This window comes from Balaenoptera borealis (genome assembly GCF_965194805.1).
Source record: "Balaenoptera borealis genome assembly, chromosome: 20".
Taxonomy (NCBI): Eukaryota; Metazoa; Chordata; class Mammalia; order Artiodactyla; family Balaenopteridae; genus Balaenoptera; species Balaenoptera borealis.
The window spans coordinates 29,827,181-29,850,067 of record NC_138879.1 but is presented as its reverse complement, the minus strand read 5'-3'; the positions used below and the strand labels follow the sequence as shown (position 1 = coordinate 29,850,067).

At 38.3% G+C, this 22,887-nt stretch overlaps 1 long non-coding RNA gene across 1 annotated transcript in view; it reads left to right on the top strand.

The window, feature by feature from the left end:
• Positions 1 to 5,983: 5,983 nt before the first annotated feature.
• The window catches only part of LOC309618330, a 42,081-nt gene continuing 25,177 nt past the window's right edge, over positions 5,984 to 22,887 (top strand). Inside the window, exon 1 of the long non-coding RNA XR_014238419.1 lies at positions 5,984 to 22,002. This is a non-coding gene — a long non-coding RNA (uncharacterized lncRNA). The remainder of the gene's footprint in view (positions 22,003 to 22,887) is intronic.

The window sequence follows — 22,887 nt, the reverse complement described above, 5'->3', positions numbered from 1 at the left end:
AATGGAATTGCTGAATCATATGGTAGTTCTATCTTTAGTTTTTGAGGAACCTTCATACTGTTTTTCATAAAGGCAGCACTAATTTACAACCCTCCCCCACCCATCAGTGTACTAGGGTTCGCTTTTCTCCACATTCTCACCAACATTTGTTATTTGTAATCTTTTTGATGATAGCCTTTTTGACATGTGTGAGGTGATACCTCATTGTGGTTTTATTTTTCATTTCTCTGGTGATTAGCAATGTTGAGCATTTTTTCATGTGTCTGTTGACCATCTGTATATCTTCTTTGAAAAAAATATCTACTCAGGTCTTTTGCCCATTTTTTAAAATGGGTTATTTGGTTTTTTGATATTGAGTTGTATGAGCTGTTTATATATTTTGGATATTAACCCCTTATCAGTCATATCATTTGCAAATATTTTCTCCCATTCAGTAGGTTGTATTTTTGTTTTGTTGATAGTTTCCTTTGTCATGAAAAAGCTTATGTAATTAGATTACATTTATTTTTGCTTTTATTTCTTTTACCTTAGGAAATAAATCCCCCCAAAATATTTCTATGATCTGTCAATGAATGTTCTGTTTTCTTCTAGATGATTTCAGCTCTTACATTTAGGTCTTTAATCCATTTTGAGTTTATTTTTGTATATGGTGTGTGGAAATGTTCTAATCTCATTCTTTTACAAGTAGCTTTCTAGTTTCCCCAGCACCACTTACTGAAGAGACTGTCCTTTCTTCACTGTATATTCTTGCCTATTTTGTTTTAGATTAATTGACCTTCAGTGTGTGTGTTTATTTCTGTGCTCTGTATTCTGTTCCATTGATCTATGTGGCTATTTTTGTGCCAGTACCATGCTGTTTTGATTACTGTAGCTTTGTAGATCCAGGTTGATGTGGCATCTTCTATCTGGGGCATTGCTAGTCTCATGTCAGAGGAAACAAAGAATGTAGCAAAGCATCCTCTGTCTCTTAACTTCCACCTAGAACTGACACATAATACTTAAATTTACATAATCTGTCTAAAGTAAAAGTACCATGACTATTTCTGATGTTAATACATCCCAGAAAGGGATGTATAATCCTGCAACAAAAAGGAGTGGCAAAGAATTTGAACATATCTATAATCCATGTCAAAGACATATTGGTCTTGTGTGACCTGTTGATACTATCTCCAAGTATCTTTCCAAAAAATTACTTCTCTACATTCCCATTGCCCACACTGTTGTCCAAACCATTCTTATGGCTCATTTGGTTTGCTGCAAGAAAGTTCTTAATAGATCTATCTACATCCACTTGGGCTCCCTGGCAGCAGGTAGAATTTTCAACAAAAATCTGAGCATGCCACATACATTCTCTTCCTACCAAATAAATTACTATCCACCAGCCTCTGTATTTAAACCCCCTTAATGGCTTCTCATTGTATTTAAGTTAAAATGCAACCTTTACATGTGGTCCAAAAGGCCTTGCATAACTTAGCTTCTGTCTATCATTTCAGGCTCACTCTAACTACTCTGGTTCTCATTCACCAGCCATGTGGCTCTCTCGGTCCCTTGAATGCATCAGTCTATTCAGAGGACCATGGACTTTATACAGGCTGTTTCTGTGGTCTGAAATGTCCTTTCCTCCGCTTTCACCTGGCTCAATTTAACATCTATGTTAGAGCTCCCCTACTCCCCTTCTTCTTAATAATAACATATTTTTCTTGTATTCACATCAGTTATTATGATTTGTAGTTATATATTTATATGTATGATTATTTTTTCCCCTTCATGGACCACAGAATTGAGTCAATTATACTACTCAGTTCAGGAGTATATTTATCTGTCCATGGTCCATGACAGATGATTCTTTTGTTTTACATTTACCCTTCATTATTTTTATCACTCCTTTCCCCTCCTTGACCATAGACCTTCACTCTAGTCCATTTAAAGGGTGTTGCTCCAATTTTCACCATACATATTAATACACACACGGAGAGAGCACATTAGGTGTATTCTGATTCTTGCTTTCCTCATTCAGTGTTAAATGTCTGAGCTCTATATATGTTGACACGTGACTATCAAACTTATTATTTCTGGCTAACCTGTAGTATTATTACCACTTTATAGATGAAGAAATCAAATCAAGGCTGAGTAGCATTTTTAGTTTTCACAGGTGGAGCTTTGTAGGTTTATGAATGGAATGCAGGCTTATTTCACTCCAATAATAGTATTTCCCTTTCTATCATGTCATCTTTTCTGTCACCATATCCTTATCAGAGATACAGAAATTATTCAGAAATTTGATATCACAAAGGTCAGATGACTTGCCCAAATGGTAGAGTCAGTCTTAATGTAATAGAGAAGAAGAAAACTGACTCCATAGTTGATCTATTCCTTTAGCTCTAACCTGTGTGCCTGTTGCCTGTGCTTGGTAATGCTGACGCTGTACCTTTGTAAAATAATATTTCCTATAGTCTAAAATATACATAATAGACCCTTCTCAAGCCTCTCTCCCAGGTTTGACTTTTAAAGGTGTAACACTTTTCATTCATGTAGAGATAAAAAGTTGCAGAACAGAGAATAACATTCATCTTGTTGGAGGTCTACAGGAACAGCATGACTAGACCTTCCTGGACAGCTGCAAGAACAAAGGGTTATCACATCCCCTCCAGGATCTGACTGGCACCAAATAGTTTGCAACAACCAGTCACACTCCCTCCTCTTTTATTCTAAAAGAAATATGAATTCTAACTTTGGTAAGATAGTTCTTTGAGACACTTGTCCACCATCTTCTTGGCCTGCTGGCTTTCCAACTAAAGCCACTATTCCTTACTCCAACACCTCATCTCTCAATTTATTGGCCTGTTACATGGCAAGGGTAAGAGCTTGGATTCGGTAACATTAACATCCACTTCCCTCTCATTCTTATACCGTGCCATCTGAATACTTGCATATGGTGAGTGCTCCCTAAACACACTGATTGAATTCAAGGTCTAATTTCCTGCTCTGATTTTAGAATATAGATTTCTTTTTCCCCTCCTGAAGCCAACTGCAGAAACTTACTCAAAACTCCAAGCCCTGTGCCAGCTCTTAGCTTTGTGCAAAGCTTTCCTGGTTTCCCAGTCTCTAAACCAGCTATTTGGAGTTGGCAAAGCTGTTTATTTTCAAGCCTCCATGGTCAATAGATCAAGTGGAAACATGATCTACTTGATAGATCAAGTAGAACTCAATGAAGTTCTGGGCAGCCTGCCTATCAAGAGCATCAACATGATACATTTCTATGTACAGGAAGATTTACTCTTGGAACCTAAGCAAACAGGAATTCCTGATTTTGATTCAGAATGATTATTAGGATTGTTAAACTCCACACTTGCCCAGGGAGTGAGGAAGCTGTGCAAACATCCATCTTGGTTAAAATAGCCTTTTGTAACATGTAGAGTACTAATGGGCTTGAGACATAACTGGCATAATGAAACAATTTACAGGGACTGAAGCTGAGATTCTCAAATGATAGGTGAGAGACGCCATGACTGTTACTCACTCGACAATTATTTATTGACTGTCTACTCTGAGGCAGGCACTGTGTTAGAGATGAGCGATGCTCAAGATGGAATACAGAGTTCCCTATGCTCAACATAGTCATAGTCCAGTAGGATAAATAAGTAAATCAAGTGAAGGAAGAAAAACAACCTGGCAATGCTGTGAAATTCCCTCCAACGTCTAAGGTCTAAGTCTTACCTGAGAAGGTAAACCTCATAGTGAGATAAAGAACAAAGTTGCTATTCCTGGGAGCTATTTAAATATGTTTTTGAACTCCTCAACAAGTCAAGTGGAAGCAGGTCATATGGCTGAAGCAGGCGTGGGACTGGGATTTAAGGGTGATGCTGCCGAGATTAGACATTCTGGAAATTAATCACAAAGGGTGTCAGAAAACACAAGACTTCCTTCCTTCAATTCTTTTATCACCTATAAAACTAAAATACTGTGTTACTCTTCCTGCAACTTAGCAAGCCACATGAGATGACTCACTAAGGAGTATTACATAAACCTAAGATTTTACATATGTATATATATATATATATATATATATATATATATATATATATATATATATATATATATTTCATTATTATTCTGACACCTGGTTTCCATTAGATGTTGCTCTGAGTAGTTTTTCCTTTGCCTCTATCCTCTTTCTGAATACTTCAGTGTCACTCATTGCTTCTCCTCTGTCCCCACCCTCTTTTTCTACTAGTTTTTAATTATTTACTAGATAAAGAAGATGAAGTTTTGAAATTAGGGATATAATATAGGTTTTTACTAGATAACTGTAACATAGTCATCCTAGCAATTTATTTTATAATGAAACGTGTTTTAGAGACATAATATACCTTTCAGGCTTTAAGATTTATACTTTTTTGATTACTACATTTTAATCACTATTCTCAGCCTCCTTAGAACATGTAGCTACCACTTCTAGGGGAAAATAAATTAAATATTGTTATGTCTAATAAGGGCTACTATCTATGGTTGCATAGATTACTTTGGGGGTGCTATTCACAATCAATTCACATCGTAGTCTAGTGAAAGACACCTTGCACTCATGCAGTGCACAACTTGGGAAGCTATGCATGATAGAAATGTCTAGGCCTACTCAAATATTTTAGTAAAACTCTGCTATAAAATTAAGATTGAACATGATGATATCTAAGCCAATTCCTGATGTCTCAAGCCAGAGAAGAAGTAAGTAGCAGTGAGATAAAGTCAGTGGTTCGATTTTGGCTTTGAGAAAGTGAAATGGCATAAGTGAAGTGACTAAGTGGTAAGCAGAATATTCCACTCAGCAGAAGTATTTGCAGACTATTGCTCTGATTGGATTACTCTTCTCTGTCTTTCTCACTAGACTGGTCACATTGAAAGCAGAACCCTGTATTCCTTGTCCTGCAATCTTGCCCTCTTCCTAGCTCTTTCCTCTAGGAGATTAATGATAAACATTAGCATAGTAAGCATCTGAGAAATCCTACAGTGATTAAACTGATCTCATTCTGCTTAAGTCACTGTTTCCAGACTAATAGGACCAGAGAAACACTTCTTCACAGACCATGTATTAATATCTCACAAAACCTCAAAGGAATAGCCTGGACAACACTACTCCAAGTGTTACTCTATTTGCTGCAAGTGAACTATAAATTCCTACAACTAGATCCCATTGGTGTGCAAGGTGATTCATAGATGTAGACATGTAGTTGCTAAGAATAATGATCTTTGTTTATCTCACGTACCAGAACACCAACTAACCGGCAAAATAATCAAGTCAACATTGCAGAAAGGGACTGGAAATCTCCCTACCTGCTCTCCCATTCTTCCCCATCTCATTCTGAATCAGGCTTCAGGCCAAAATCACTCCACCCGGGGCTGCACTTATCCTAAATGACAGTATATGAGAATTTAGACTGCTCTTAAAAAGCTTAGAAGTGGACAGAGAGAGTGAGATGGTTACACATTTCAATGCATTTTCCTCCTCTGGTAACTGTTATTTGTCATTTAGCCATTTTTTTTTTCATTTTCTCTAGTTCTCTTTGCCTGTTCTCCTATACCCAGTTAAACCTGCTATTTAATACTAGCCTTTCTAACTCTCATTCTTAAGGGTCCTACTTCAGTCCCATTACCAAGCTACTTGTGTTCCTCCTCCAAGGCTAAAACAGTCTCTTCAAGCAATGATATATATCATTATCTAGTCGCAGACCTTAACTGATACTTCGTTATGCCTCTCACCTGTTTGAAATCACCAATGTTTTTCATGGAATTGTGAGGGTTTTTTTCTCCCTCCCAATCAAAAGAGGTCAGAAAAAAAATCAGGAAAAATGACTTTCTCTCGAGCCTAGCATGCCAATCACCCTGTAGCATCTTAAAGAAACAAAACCTGCTCATGTCACTCTCTCCCTTAACATTCTTCAAAAACTTTCCAGGGTATAAAGAGCTAATAGTAATGTTATGTTAACCTTTATTGTAAACTCACATGTGTGAAGCTCTGTACTAAATGCTTTAATTCTAAACCTCACAGCAACTCTACAAAATATTAACCCCATTTTATAGGTGGACAAGCTAAGGTTTAGGCTTTCCTACAGCTACAAGCTGGTACATAATGTATCTAACATGCAAACCCAGCAGTCTGACTATCAACTGGTCTTAACCACTTAGAAATACGGCCTTAAGTCTGGATGAAGTACTAATTCCGTCCTTAACATATTAAGACCCTTTTTATTTAGGTACCAAATTACCTTGCACATACTTTCCAATTGCTCTTACTCATGCAGCCTACATTTATTCATCACCAAATATAGACTAAGCACATACTATATGCCAGAAACTAGGCTAAATATTATTATAATAGCCATTGCAATCTGCTTATACACAATGAACTACATTTGTTCTGTGCTTGACTGTGATTTTACATGTACAGTAAAATTCTGTCTGTAATGAGCTTATTTTTCTTCCTTTCACCCACTCCTTCTGGAAGAGTTTCTATATACCTTTCAAGACTCAATTAAAATGTTATTTTCTCCGTGCAGCCTTCTGCAGCTCTTCTAGTTGCAGTGTCTCCTAGGGTATCATTGCAGTTGGTACCCACCTCCTATACTCCTTAAGGATCTATCTATCTATCATCTATCTATCTATCTATCTATCTATCTATCTATCTATCTATCTATCTATCTAACTATCTACCTCTCTACCTCTCTACCTGTCTAGAATGTAAAGAGCTTAAGCCATGTCATGCTAATATTTCTACTTCCTTGAAGAATGTCTGACAATAAATATTCTGGAACAGAATCAGTCTGCTAATCTAAAGTCTGAGACAACTTACAACTTTGCTTGTGTTTGCAAACATCCTTTACTCTAGTACATTTTTAAGAGATTTAGTCGATAGGAACCGATCTTAAAGGGTCTTCCAGTCTAGTGAGAACAGTCAAACAAACTATTAATTGCCACAATAGAGAGATAAATATCATGGTAAAGGAGAATGGAGGAGGAAGTCATGGATATCTTCTGGAGGAATCGAAAAATGCTTCTTAAAGAAAATGATAAACTGCTAAGACACAGATGATAAGGAGGTATAACTAGGCCAACAATAGGGTGAGCACCTTTTAGGCACACAAATATCTAAAGACATATGTGAACGAGATCTATTAGGGATCCAGGAAGTTCAAAATTATGGGAATGAAGGTATTTAGAGGAGAGTAAAATGAAATAGGGTTAAAGTTCAAAAAGAAATTATAAAGGGTCTGACATTCCATGCAAAAGAGTTTTGTTTTCTCCACTGAAGTAATGAAAGCATTTTACATTTCAGATGGAGTAATCAGATGTTCAGTCATAAAGATAACTCTCGCAATAATGTGAAGGATAGAATTTTCATAGTAGATTGAGTTTAGCACCGAGAAGACTGTCATCACCCCTCTCCTATATGCACATACAGTTGATTTAAAGGGGTAGAGAAGACTCTTGTGTTAAGAAACACAAAGCCCATGGCCCTTCCCTTGAGTGATATTTCTCTGTGAGTTTTTTGTTCTAAGCCAGTCTCCTATTTGCTCTGCAGTCTCCTCACTTATTTTGCTTCCCAAGGAAACTTTGGGTTTTCTTATGCACACCTTCTATATAAGGAAAGCCTAACCATCCTTATCTGGGTCCCTGAAGATTTCAAATATTTCCAATCTCAGAACAAAAATATAGATTTCCTATTCTAAGACATTCTTTACCCTTTAATATGAAGGTTAATTTTGCTTGCAAGTGACAGAAAACTGACTTAAATTAGCTTGTGTGAAAAGTGAATTCATTTGCTTATATAATTAGAAAGTCCCAGAGGGCTGAATATGGCCAGGTAAAAACAGAACAAGGGCCTCAAATTGCCAACAGGACTCTCTCTCTCCACCTCTTGTCTCTACAATTGTCCCACTTTATTTTTACATACTTTCTTCATATGGTAGCAAAAGTGGTGATTAGCAGCTCTATGTTTACATATTCCTCACAGTCTTCATCACAGAGGGACATGTATGACCTTCTCCCCACAAGCTTCAGTACCAAACCTCCACAATGGTGTTTATCAGCATTGTTTGGATTTATGTACTTGATTCTGAACCAGTCTCTGTGTCCAGAGGGATATAATGTATCAGGATTGGCCTGTGGGCAGTGACTTGATGAAGTGGGCTTACATCAACTTGACAGAGCCAATACTATAATTTTCTCCACAACTCCACATTTAGTGATGTCATGTTGGGAGCTTAAAGTCAGCCATGGTGGGAGAGTGGGAGAGGCTACAAATGCAAATGCAAATATTAGGACTTTCTTGTGTGGAAAGACAGATTATCAGCACACTCCTGCCTATGTGTGTCATATGCTCAACTTTATCTTAGGAAATAAGATGTTACATGCCTGGCTTTTCCCTCAGGATCACATGGAATAAGGAAAGTTCTAAAAAGGAAGGCATAAAGGACAGAATAAACCCGAAAAGTAGCTAGTATCTATCACATTTAAAATTTTTTCTTTGTTTTTAGTCATTAGTGGTAAACCCTACCCTTTCTGAGGGGTGAAAATATACTTTTCTATATCATTTCAAATGCACACATCCCAGGGATTTGCTTATAATTGTTACTGAACCAAAACTTGGCTCTGCTCACCTGTGCACAGTAAAGGCAATATACTCTCACCAGGTTATGGTGAAGAAACCTGCAGCACTTACTGCAGAGTGCCAAGCAAGGAGTCCAGGATACTTAATGCTCAAAACACTTGAACTCCCAATGGATTTCAGGGAGGCATTTTTTAAAGGCAAGGAGAGGGAGGGAAGTCACAGGGTATGTGATCAGCTTGTGCACAATTCTCTGATTGGCTGATGGTAAGGCAACAGGGGTTAATATTATCAATCCTTAGGCTCCAGTAAGCCTGGAGACTATGTGCTCATAGTAATCAAGTAGTTAACTTCTTCCATTTGGTGGGGGTTTTAGCATCGGTAAAACAACTCAGGAAATATGCATCAGACACTGCAGACCTTGTTATCTAGGTACTTTAGAGAGGAACTAAAGCAGAGGACATGGGAGGGAGGGGTCTGTATCGGGAATGCCCCATAATGTTATGCTCAGTTACAAAGTTACCTTCAGAAAATAAGGGAAGGAGAGAAATAAGAACAAAACATATTCTTCCCACCCTTGGAGCTCTCTCCCTCAGAAGTGATCTACTGGAAAAGATGAAGATCCCCAACAATCATCTTACTCAATAGAAGCACTACTTAACACAGGGTTAACACTGTGTACATTTAATAAATATTTCTTAAAATACCATGACTAATAACCATCTTAGGTCTATCAGCTGTGTTATATTTTAGGCTTTGTTAGCTCAGCCAGAGCTAAATTAGCCATTACGTAGACTAAGGTAAAACCTCTCTCTAAGACATCTTAGAATATCCTAACTTTCAAGCAGTTATGGAAATAGTGAAATCGGTAACAGAAAAATTCATTGCTTCGATTTGGAGCCCAGGAACCATATGGAAAAAAAGGTAAAATTTATCTTTAATTGTCGTTCCTTTTGATAAACTGTGTTCTTATTTTTCTTCCACAACTGGAAAAGTGTGCAAACACACAAATATTATTTTAAACTATAGACTGACCTCAGGGTGTCAGCAGTGAGTGGTGGCTTGAAATGAGATCTTAATTCCCTGCTTGGGAATTGAACCTGGGCCACCTGGGTGAAAACCAGGAATCCTAACTGCTACACCACCAGAGGCTAGAAGCAGAGACCTGGCTCTTGTCTTCTTTGAAAAGTGAATTTTACAAAGAGGTAGATCGTTGTAAAACAATCATGGAGTTTATTAGAAGCATAGTACATATAGGAGAGCACACAAAGAAGCAGTTTATTTAGGACAGAAGCAAAGCAGAGCACAGAGAGAAGAAGTCAGAGAGAAGAAGAGTATGGGCGTCCTCACTAATGAGGAGCACTAAAAGGATGGTTTAAATTGCTTATATAGGGGCCGTCTTCCAGGTCTTTGTTTTTCTGGCCAATCGTCTTGTTTGTTCCCGTATCTGATCTGACTCAGGGCCCTTCCTTATGTGTGCATGCATCCTTCAGCCAAGATGAATTCCAGGGTGAGGTTTCTGGGAGGTTGACAGAACATATCACAGAAGATATTATGGGCTAGCACTCCCTCTCTTTTTTACCCCTGAGGAGGATTTCTGTGCATGTGAAGTCGGGGAGGTCTCCTTGACCTCAATGAAAGATATGGCCATCTTATCTTCTTACTCCATCAGAGCTTAGTTCCTCTCTGCTCCTGCCTTTATTGTTTTTCTTGAAATGTCAGGAGGAGACAAGCTCCAATTGCATATCGTCACAAACTCCATCTGCTCAGCCTGAAGCTCATCTACCTTCTACCTCAAGACTGTCAGGATCAGGCAGATTCACTTCCCTGGCCTGCATTACTACACAAGCTTATGCTTATTCTCTGACTAGCCCTACCATTATAAGTGTTTGTGCACTCTTGAAACCACACATCACATGGGACTTGAATGCAGTCATACCTCAGATGGGACTCGAACCCACAATGTTCCAACTGAAACCACACAACTTGTCTCAGGACTTAATGAAGTTCAGGTTCTTTATGTCTTGGCACAGAAGGAATTCAGCAAGAGGTAAAGTGATAGGTAAGAAGTAGATTTATTAATATAGGATGTTTGTGAGGGATACAAGTTGGCAGGTAAGAGGGCTCTACCCTGAGAACTAATTTTTATAATTAAAGGAAAAGTGGGGAGGGAAACAAGACCAATTTCTCCCTCATTCATTGAATAGATAGCAGGCTTACATCATTAGCTCCTCCTTCACATCAAGTGGGAGAGTTTTTGACCCTAAATGGTCAAACCAAGACTGTCATGGTACTATTTAAATCAGCAGGAGGGTGCTTACATATACTAAAATATGTTAAATCATCTCAAGTTTCACTGTAATGAGGGTCTTCTACTTTGAAATGTCACCTTTCCCTTATATTCCTGTCCTTGTTATGTGCAGAAGTGCATGTCCTTAGGATCATTATCTTGCTGACCTCAACCAGCAGGATGCAGGTCCTATTTTTTTACTTAATGATCTGGGGCATATCTTGTGCTTTTATTTATGACTTTATTGTTGAGCAAGCCTGCTTCCTTTCATGATATTCTGATAGCTTTCCCAAGTAATCATTAACTTGGGAACAGGTTAATGGTTTAACAGTTTTTTCCCCAGATTCCCTAAATTTCCCTATCTATAATCCCTTAGTGTGATTTCTAAAACTACCTGTGTAACTATTCTAATCTACCCCTATCACTCTGAAAAGAGAATAACTATCACATGCAAACATAACTGTCCTTAAGATCCCAAGCAGATTTGCTGTTGCACCCCTCAATGAAAGGTAGACAGAAATGGGAAAGAATTTGGTGATACAGAGTGAGCACATCTGAGGACTGCTTGGGGATAGCAGTCTAGGGAAGACAGCAGTGATGGGGAAGATGGTCTGAAACCAGCAAAGTAGCACTGGGCATATGATCAGAGGAGCCATAGAACACCAGTTAGCAAGACATCCCTATGGTGTTAACCAAACACCAGAGACTGCAATAGAAGGAAGTAGCCTTAGCTAGTTACCAAAATTGGGGAAAATACCTAAAAAGCCCTCTGGATTATCAAGATTAACAGAAGGAATTTTCTAGAAATAAGGGCCTACCTAATAGTTAGGGTGTACAGATGTGGAACACTTAGATTCAGTTTCTTACTGTAAAATGTGACCACAGTTTAAATCACCTGCTGTAAAATTTGTAATATTTGAGTTAAAATTAACTTAAATTTAATAAGGCTTAAAGATTGTGAAAACAGTAATTTATTATAAGATTCTCTTCCCTAATTATGAAACTTCATGCTACAAATTTTTATAATTGATTGTGCAACTCTTTTTTTAAAAACCCTTCACAACTTGTGTATTTCTTATTAGGCAAAGGCTTAACTCTGATTTGGTATATCTTTGTGGTCTGACCCTGCATCTCTCTCTAGTCTAATCTCCTTCTTTCTCCTGTATATCCTGAAACATGGTTTTATAGGAATGAATGTATATCAAGGAACATAAGCTGTGTATGCCTCCTATGCTGTTCCCTATGCCTGGGATGCTACACAAGGCCTTGCACTCTCCATGTGGTAACATTTTTAAGAAATAACTCAGTTTTAGATTTTTCTGAACTTATTTCCTCCTTGCTCACTCCCTTCTGCCCCAACCTGTCTATAAGTGGTATTAGGTCTAACCTCTCCTCTCTCCTCCTAAGTAACCTAATAAAAGTATTCACCATGATGTTGACATTTTGAATTTATGCATATCTTACTGACTAGATCATGAGTTCCTTGATAGTAGTGGTTTCTGTATAATCCTTTTTTTTTTTTTTTTTTTTTTGCATTTCTGGAGCCTAGCACACTGTTAGGTGACGAATACTAATTTATTAAACATGAGTTAATTTGAAGAATCAACAATATGATGTTTAAACTTTGAAAATATTAGAAACTCTACCAAGAAATATTTTAAAGTTCTATTTTTAAAAATAATTATCAGTATCCAGACTTTTAAGATTCATGTTAGAATATTATAATTTTTGCAAAGCCCTACATAAGTAGACATTATATAAAAAAACATAAATTGTTTTGTTTTTTACACCACTACTCATCAAGCAGGAAGAACATCCCAAAGTAGAGTAAAACAAACACATTACCAAATACTATAATTAATTGATTCTAGATAAAGGAGACATATTGAATTGTTAATTATGATATTCACATCAACAGAGCAATGGACATTCAGTAGATAAGTAGGAAAACATATCTTGTTACATGAGGAAAACATGACCAAAGTAATTCCAGGTGCACCAACAATTAATCACAATAATTTGCAAATCATTTCAAATACCAAAAGTGCAGTCATTTTTTTCCCAAGAAGAATAATATTTTCATTGTGGAAACTTTCCTGTAACAAAGGGGAACGTTAAAGCATAATTAATTTATTTTGAAGAAATACATATACATATGTATATATATAATTGGTATTTACCCAAGAGTTACATTCATCTTATGAAAGATAGTTATGAGAGACTGTACTGATCTCACTGACATTTAAAAATCATAGTGTTAATTTTCAGAAGCAAACTATGCTGAAATTAGAGGCCTTGAATATTTATTTGCTAGTATTATTGTCCATTAAATGTTATGACTAAATATTGAATGTGGGAGGAGCATGAAATACAGTAAATTAATGGCTCACTGAGACATTGTTGCTGAATATTTAATCAACACTAATCAATCAGAGTGAAAAAGAGGTGGAAGCTCACTAGTCATATCTGATGGCCCAAGAACTACACCTCCCCAATTTGATCACTGTCAGACTTACTTGCTAAATTTGAATTAAATGTTTGCCAAGATTCTAATATGAGCAAAGCATTGTATAGAGCTCAAAAATGAAACAAGACACAGCCTTTACTCTCAAGAGGCAAATAATGCAAAAGAAAATATGAATACATTTACAAGTTCATTCCAATAAACATGTTTTAAGCACCTATTGTTTCTAAGTCACTGTACTAGGATCCATACCAGAGAGGTAAAAATGACCCGATTACTAGAAATGTTACTCTCATCAGGATACCTAATTTCTAGAATGTGCCCTTGGGTAAAACTGACTCCTTTTTTCTATACTGTTTCTTTTTTCTTTCAATGGCAATGAGAGAATTTCTCTTAAAATTTGAAAATAGAGTCACAGAAGGCAGCACTCAGTAAAGACATGGAGGAGCCCAGATAAACAAAAAGAAAGAAGTTTTGTAACCAATGCTACAGTCTACATGGGCTTGGACAAGGCCTAATATGATCCTAAATGACTACAAGTCTTAGTCACTAGAAATACCTTGTAGACAGGTTATGTCTCGTGAGTTCAAAGTCAAATGGTCAATAAAGAGAGAAAAAACTCATCTGTATCACAAACTCACTAGAACCACAAAGCACAATGTGGCAAACCAAATAAATTCATATGTACACCAACTATGTTAAGGAGTATACGTTAGACTGAGTTGTAATAACCTTAGTCCTGTAATCTCTGTTCCTTAACACAATAAAGATTTATTGCTTGCTTATACAAATTCTGATGTGAGTTGGAAGATGAGATCTCTAGTGATGTTGCCCTGTTTGAAGTGATTTTTTGATTCAGGCTGCTTTGAATTTGTTAGTCTGCCATACCAACATGTTGCTTCTATAGGAAAAGGAGAAAAGAAGAGTTGAGCACCAACTATTAAATGTTTCATCCTGAAAGTGACATTTATTATTTCCCTCACAGTCTATTAGCCAAAGAAGTCACATGACCATACCTAACTGCAAGGGGGCTGAAGAATATAGAGGAGTATATATAGCTATTCAATAATCAGTAAATGTCTGTGCAGCACTGACAATTAATGCCATCTCCAGTAAAGAGATGGAGATGTCACCAACACTTACTAAGATGAAATAGCAGAGACCTGTTAAAGTAGAGCATACACTGTGTGAAACAAATTGTAACCAAGGAGGACTGTATGGGACCTTCTTGGAACATAACCTTCTCCTATATCCTCTGCTTTAACTCCTCTATGAAGTACCCAGATAATAGTATCTGATGCACATTTCCTGAGTTGTTTTACAGATGTTAAAACCCCCACCAAATGGAAGAAATTAACTACTTGATGACCATGAGCACATAGCCCCTAGACCTGCTGGTACCTAAGGATTGAAAACATTAACCCCTTTGACACCACCCTATTACCTCACCATCAACCACTCAGAATTGTGCATGAGCTGATCACATACCCTGGGACTCCTCTTCCCTCACCTTGCCTTTAAAAATACTTTGCTGAAACCCATTGGGGAGTTCAGGCTTTTGAGCATTAGCTGTCCTGGACTCCTTTTATGGTGCCTTACAGTAGATGCTGCACTTTCCTTCACCAGAACCCAGGGTCAGTGGATTGGCTTTACTGCACATGGATGAGCAGACCCAAGTTTTGGTTCAGTAACAATTTTTGTGCCCAACATGGAGCCCAGTTCCAAGTGGGCATCTCACCCATAGCACACCAGCCCTTGTCCAGCAGCTGCCTGAGCACATTTGTGCCAAGGACAGTTCCAAGTACTCACTGCTGACCAGGCATTGTTGGCCATGATGCTTTTCATTTTTGTGGTAAAGGGAGCAAGGCACTGGAATTGGCTGTTTGAGACTTTTTTGGTAAGTAACACAGCTCATGTGTGACAACATTAGGGTATCCTTCCATATTGCATTGACTTTGCCTATGATGGAACATTGGTTGCTATTTTCTTTTTTGGACTAAGGCTTAGTCATCAACTTCATCTCTGATGGGGGATTGATTGGGGTTCTCCACTTTGGACTCAAGCTTTGTTTTTGGTTTTGCTTCTGACTGATGAGGCACTGATTGGGAATCTCTCTTACTGAGACTAAGGAACTGTGACCCTGAGAGACAACTTTGCATTGCATTGGTTTGTTTGTTTGCTTGATATTTGACACCAGCCCTAAGTAATTAATTATGGGTAATCAGAGCTCTGTTCCAGCTGCTAGTCCCCTTAAGGTATATTTTGCAAAACTGGGAGATCTTAGCTATACTCCCATAAATGAAAGAAAATGATATTTTTATTGTAACACTGTTTGGCCTCAGGACTCTCTGAGATCTAGAGAAAAATGTCCCCTAATGGCTCTGCTATTATATCAGAATGAGCATGTGTGTGTGTGTGTGTGTGTGTGTGTGTGTGTGTGTGTGTATGTCTTGTTACCTGAGTCCAAATCCTGTTCTCTTTTCCTGGTTTTGACCTTCATTAAATGGTCTTAGTAACTTGAATGCTGATTCATGTTTCTCTGAAAGTGAGGCATGTGAATGTGAGTGAATAATATGTATTATTTTCTATTACTGTTTTTTTTTTTTTTTTAATCCCTGAAAATGACCATGATGGCTGGTTTTAACATATGTAGTTAGAGGAAGCATGTTTTCTGGGAGGAACTTGCATTTCCTTCCCCATGCCTTTAAAATGTAAATGTTCTACCTGGGGTCTCAGGAACTCATCTGATCTTGTGTAGTCCCTAAGACAGAGAAAAACAGAGAGAGTGTTTTAAACTTACAAATTAAATACTTCTAAATATAAAAGAAACTGGCCAGAACAAATTTCAGGTTCACTTGATCTAGGAAATTCTCAATATTAAATTAATATCTGATATTAAACCTTGTTTAAACTTGTTGGTTTATTTAACAAAGACATGTCTTACTTTTATTGAACCTAGGTTTACCAAAGACCAATAAGTTCATGTTATTCCTGTTACAGAGTTTGTCAACAAAAACCAAAAAAAAAACCCACAAAAATTAAATTGGTATGATTTTCATAAGTCATAAAATAAAGGTATATGAGACATGATTTTTCAGGTGAACTCTTTTAGGAATAATTATGTTTTGGGTATGTCTATTTAAAATATTTTCTGTGATTTTTGGTAACTTGAGTTTTGCTAAGTTAGGTTAAATGATGAGAATTCATTGAACATCTAGGTCATTTCAAATAGAGGTTATAGAATATGTTCATAAGTTCCAATCAGGAAGTGGTGGTATGACAGAGAGTTCACAATTGCTTGCTTCTTGGTGTTTGCTAGAGATTAAGGTTTTTAGGGGTTAAAATTATATGTAATTAAAGCTACTAAAATAATAAGGGAAATATTTTAGTATGCCAAGAAGGTGGGATGTGTGTTTTTGGTAAATGAAGGTGTGAGGAATGAAAGTGCATTTTTGTCAAAGGAAAAAAATGGTAGATTTATCCTAAATCTGGTTGTTTCTGAATGGAAAAATAAGGGACAAACTAATATGGATACAGAAAGTTGTGGAAGGTTTGTGGAAAGGGAGCACTGATAAAGATGTTTTGTGCATGGTTGGGCTGTGATTAGATTAAATTTATTAAGTAAATGGATTTCGTTATTGAAAGTACGCTGATGCAGAACTAGATTTGATTCCGCTCTCTGTTAAGAGAACAAAGTTTTCTTAGAATAATGCTTTTGATAACAGATTGTGTGAATTTTCTTGCTTTTAAGTGATCTTGCTTAAAAGCAAGTTTTCCTTGCTTTTAAGTGATATTTGCTTTTGAAATCTTCTGTCACTTTGGTTAAGTGAATAAATATTCACAGTGACCTATTATCCTATTTGATGAAGTTTTGAATCTTTTTGATATTTTTGGCAAACTTTCTATCAAATTCTAATTAAAGTTCTTTTGACCTCCAGCTAACTTTGGGATGCTTCAGAGGACCCCTAAGTCATCTCAGGGAGAAATAATAAACTAGGTTTTTTTTGCTATGTTAAATTACACAGGAAGCATTGTCAAATGAATGATAGCCTTCTCAGATTATACTGTATGGGTAAATGTTATTAATATAGACAGTCTAGAAATTATATTGTTTCCAAAATTTGGAAATGCCCTGGTATAATTTTATCAGTCATAATTCTAGTTATCTTAAAATGTATGTCACAGAAACTTGGTTAAGCCTCTTAGTCAAAAACATTGTAATCATATATTTAACCTTGCCTTTTAAAGTATTTTGTCATTCATAGACAGTTAAGCTGATGCTCTGCAAAAATGCTTCATCTTCAAGAAGATTTATAGAAAGGATTTTGGACAACTACAGGTTTCTGATAACTTTCAGATCATACTTCTGAACTGGGTAAGAACTTTAAAAAGTCTAATAGAAACTCTGATTTCATAAAACTGTTAGCAGAAAGGATTAGTTACATGCAATTGGGTAAACTGATAAATGTGTTTATAATTATTGGGTATTGTCTGAAATCTTACTGACTTTTAATCTGTGTCTTCCAAATGCAGGGAGACTTCCCTTAAGCTAATTATGATTTGCAGCAACTTTGTAAATTTTACCTTCATAAGTAGAATTGAAACATTTTTCTTTTCTCTCTACCTAATCTCTCCAGGTATTGGAAACTCTTAGGTTCCCAGCAGTACCAGGTAAATAAGGAATGCCACCTCCTAACAGGCTCAAGAATCTCAAGGTATTTTGGGAACCTCAGAAAGAGAGAAATTCACCCAAATCTATAAGGCAAAATCTGTGACAAGCTCTTGGTGTGACTTTAAGAGTTCAATCTGAGATTCCTATGAAAAGTTCCAGCACAGTGAATTTAAAAGAGCCTATGTGCAGACAAATTAGCCTGAATTTGGTCATATGGGTAAAAAGGAGGGTAATTTTAGAGGGAAAATAATTATGTTTCAATGGATGTTAAATTCTAGGTTTGTTAATTGAGGTCAGTATTTACTGCCTAAGACTCACTTCCCAGATGGCCCTTTGTTATATTATTGCAAAGTTTAGTTGAGCTACTAAAAGAATTCTCTAAGTTTGTTTCTGAAGATAATCACAGCAGTCTATCTTTGGATGAGGATCAGATGTCCCATGACCGGCAGCCAGGGGATTATGCATGCTGGAATGGGCATTTAAAGGACTGTCTCCAACCTAGATCAAAGAACCCTTGTCAGGTACTCTCAACTAGCTTATGTGCAGTGAAACTGAATGGAATTGACCCTTGGACTTATATTTCCCACTTGAGAAGGACTTCTGCATTGGAGTCATCTGTATAAGGGACTGCTGATCCCAAAAAACACCTACACCAGGATGAGAAGAAAACAGCAGTGATGTACAGCTGAACCAGGAGCCTGGACCAAGGCTGTAAGACCTATTATACTAATCTAACTGAACTGTTTGCCAAATATTTTTTCCCTATCAACATTGAAAGTTATTCTTTTACTTTTAACCATACTGTTGTACTGAATGTTTAGGATGTGAAGAGAATTCTCTAGTGGAGTTGTCACAGAGTAACTACTCACGATCTGTAATGTTGCTTGTTTTAAGTCTATTGCTGAAAGCACATGTACAATGCTTGTGTAAAAATAAGGTATAATTGATAAAATGTATAGCCTGTATAATGTTTCCTGGCTAACATACCTCTGAGCTAATTACTATGTATGATTAGTTTTCCCCCAACATGGATAACTAGACAAATATGTATATAAACAAAAAGTAGGCTTAGCACTGAAGGACATGATGTATCCAGGGAAGACAGCAGCCACCCAGGCATCAGGGGACAGATACAGTAATTCCCCTATATACGAACCTTCAAGTTACAAACTTTTAAAGATGTGGATGTGCGTTTGCATGCCCAATCACATAAGTTAGTTCATGTGTCTTGTGTACATTGACATGTGTGTGCATCCTCCACAAGTGGTTGTGCTTTTGTGTACTTTACTGTACAGTACTGTATAGAGTACAGTAGTACAGTATATTTATTTCAAGCCCAGGATGTCCAGAAGCAAGCATAAAAGCAGTGGTGATATAACTGGTACTGTTAAGAAGTGCCAAGCAATAACAATGAAAACAAAAGTGAAAATAATTGAGAGACAGGAGCGAGGTGAAAAGATGGTAGACATTGCTCATTCTTATAACATCAATCACTCAACCATGCCACGATTCTAAAGAACATGGACAAGATCATGGAACATGTGAAGTCTGCTGTACCAATGATGTTGACAATAATACTGAAGTGTGGAAAAGTGTTGGAGGAGATACAGAAACTCCTCAGTGTGTGGATGCAGGATCACCATCAGCATTGAGTCCCACTCACCTTAATGCTGATTCAAGAGAAAGCTAAAAGCCTTTATGAAGACTTGAAGAAGAAACACAGCAAAGAATCAGAGGGTGCAATTTTAATGCCAGCCATGGCTGGTTTCATTTGTTCAAGGCTAGAGCCAACCTTCACAATGTAAAAATAAGCAGTGAGGCAGGAAGTGCAGATATGGTAGCTGCCCAGTAATTTCCTGAAACACTTCGAGAAAATATTGATGAAAGTACATATTTATCTGAGCAGGTTTTTAATGTGGATGAGACAAGACTGGACTGTACCAGAGAGGATGCCAGACTGAGGTTACATCAGTAAGGAGGAAATGTTGATGCCAGGCTACAAAGCAGCAAAAGATAGGCTAACTCGGTTGTTTGGTGGCAATACTTCCAGTGAGATGAAGCTGAAACCTCTCTGTTTATCATTCAGAGAACCCAAGAGCCCTTAAAAACATAGCCAAGGGCTCTCTTCTTGTTGTGGAAGAGAACCCCAAATCCTGGGTTACACAAGCCATTTTCCAGGACTGGCTTTTCTGCTACTTTATCCAGGAGGTAGAGAAATATTGCTTGGAGAAGGATGTCTTATTCTTTTGCTGCACAACAATGCTCTGGGCCACCTCCCCATTCATGGACGTCTTTCATCCTAATGTGAAAGTAGTGCATCTGCCAGTTGAATACTATGTCACTCATCTAACCTATGGACCAGGGAGTTATAACAATTTTCAATAAATATTATTTATGTCACACTTTTCATCAAGCAGTAATGGTGAGTGATGAATCAGAAACAACTTTGTGATAATTTTGGAAGGACTATAACATCTACAAGTCCATAAAAAACATTGACTTTGCTTGGCGTGAGGTTACGGACATCACCATGAATGGGGTTTGGAAGAGTCTTTGCCCTCAGTTTGCTCATGATTTTCATGGATTTGAGAAGGTGAGTGAGGAGTCCAAAGAGGTCTTCAGCAACTTAGTGACCTTCAGTGAGAAGCTGGAGGTAGATCTGCAAGAGGACAACTTCATTGAATTCCTTGCTGTGCAACATGAGGAGCTTACTAATAAAGATCTGATGGAATTGGAGGCCTAGAGAAAGGATGAAGGGAGACAAGAGGAAGAAGAAGTAACCAAAGAACTGAAGACATTCACAATGCAGGAAATAGCAAGGGGATTTTCTTTATTTGAGGAGGCACCATTAGTTTTTGAGCACAGGGCCTGAATGTAGAACAGTACCCGAAGGTTGCAGCAGCCATTCAGAATGCAATCCAGTGCTACCGTGTCATCTATAATGAGAAAAAAAGAGCTACTACCCAGACATCACTGGATTGTTTTTTCAAGAGGGTAGAAAGAATTGAATCCAGCAAGGAGTCAGAACCTGTGTTATCAGTGTCAGGTGTGAGTGAAATTGCAGTTTGCCCTCTGTCTCCTATTGCTGATGGTCCTTTAGCTCTACCATCTCCCACCTCCTCTCCCTCCTCCAGTCAGTAACTTCTTGCTGGTTCACTCGATGCCAGCCCCTGTATGCCAGCTGTTGTACTGTTCTACTATACTTTTCAAGATACTGTACTGTAAGATTAAAAATGTTTTATTTTGTGTTTGTCTTTTATGTATTTTTTGTGTGAAAAGTATTATAAACGTATTATGGTACAGTACCTTATAGCCGATTGTGTCAGTTGGGTACCTAGGCTAACTTTGTTGGACTTAGGAACAAATTGGACTTATGAACGTGCTCTTGGAATGGAACTCATTCATATTTAGGGGACTTACTGTACTTCAGTCTATCAAAGATTTGCAATGAGAAGGGGAAATAATGGAAAAATCTTCACATATTGAGGAATGGGGACATCACTCTGCCTTATACATGGTTTAACGTAAACTTTACTGATCAGATTGGACTGTTTTGTGGCTTATTAAGCATACACTGTATATCTGCTTTTGCCATTGAGAAGAGGAATGAATTTAAAATTCAAAATGGAGTAGCTATGGTTCAGACATCCAAGGTAAAACTAGGTGGCCATCTGTGGATGTGATTTCAGACGTCTGTGTATTGCTGAGAACTTGAATTTTCCAAACACCAACAGGCATTCTAAAACAATATCTGCTAGCAGCTGCCAACTGCAACCTTATTGTCTGAAGGTCTCCTCTTGTAAGCATGAACTCTTTCTTTTACGTTAGATATAGTAGTGACAAACAAGACAGTTCAGGCTATAGTCTCCCAGCAGAATGCACTAAGTTCTTTAGATATATATTAATATCCCTGGAGAAACTGAAACACAAATAAATAGAATAACTCAAAAGTCTACTTGGTTAAAAGATATTTGTAGGTAGGGGCAAGATGGCGGAAGAGTAAGACGGGGAGATCACCTTCCTTCCCACAGATACAGTAGAAATACATCTACACGTGGAACTGCTCCTACAGAACACCCACTGAACGCTGGCAGAAGACGTCAGACCTCCCAAAAGGCAAGAAAATCCCCACGTACTTGGGTAGGGTAAAAGAAAAAAGAAATAACAGAGACAAAAGAATAGGGATGGGACCTGCGCCAGTGGGAGGGAGCCGTGAAGGAGGAAAGGTTTCTAGGCACTAGGAAGCCCCTTTGCGGGCAGAGACTGCGGGTGGCAGAGGGGGGAAGCTTCGGAGCCGCGGAGGAGAGCGCAGCCACAGGGGTGCGGAGGGCAAAGCGGAGAGACTCCCGCACAGAGGCTCGGCGCCAACCAGCACTCACCAGCCCGAGAGGCTTGTCTGCTCACTCGCCGGGGCGGGCGGGGGCTGGGAGCTGAGGCTCAGGCTTTGGTGCTAGCCGGGAGGGAGTCCAGGAAAAAGTCTGCAGCTGCCGAAGAGGCAAGAGACTTTTTCTTGCCTCTTTGTTTCACGGCGCGCAAGGAGAGGGGATTCAGAGCGCTGCCTAAACGAAATCCAGAGACGGGTGCGAGCCGCGGCTATCAGCGCGGATCCCACAGCAACAGGGGCGCAGAGGGAAAAACGGAGAGATTCCTGCACAGAGGCTCAGCGCCGAGCAGTGCTCACCAGCCCGAGAGGCTTGTCTGCTCACCCGCCGGGGCGGGCGGGGCTGGGAGCTGAGGCGCGGGCTTCGGTCGGTTGGATCGCAGGGAGAGGACTGGGGTTGGCGGCGTGAACACAGCCTGAAGGGGTTGGCGTGCCGCGGCGAGCCGGGAAGGAGCCGAAGAGGAGGTCTGCAGCCGCCGAA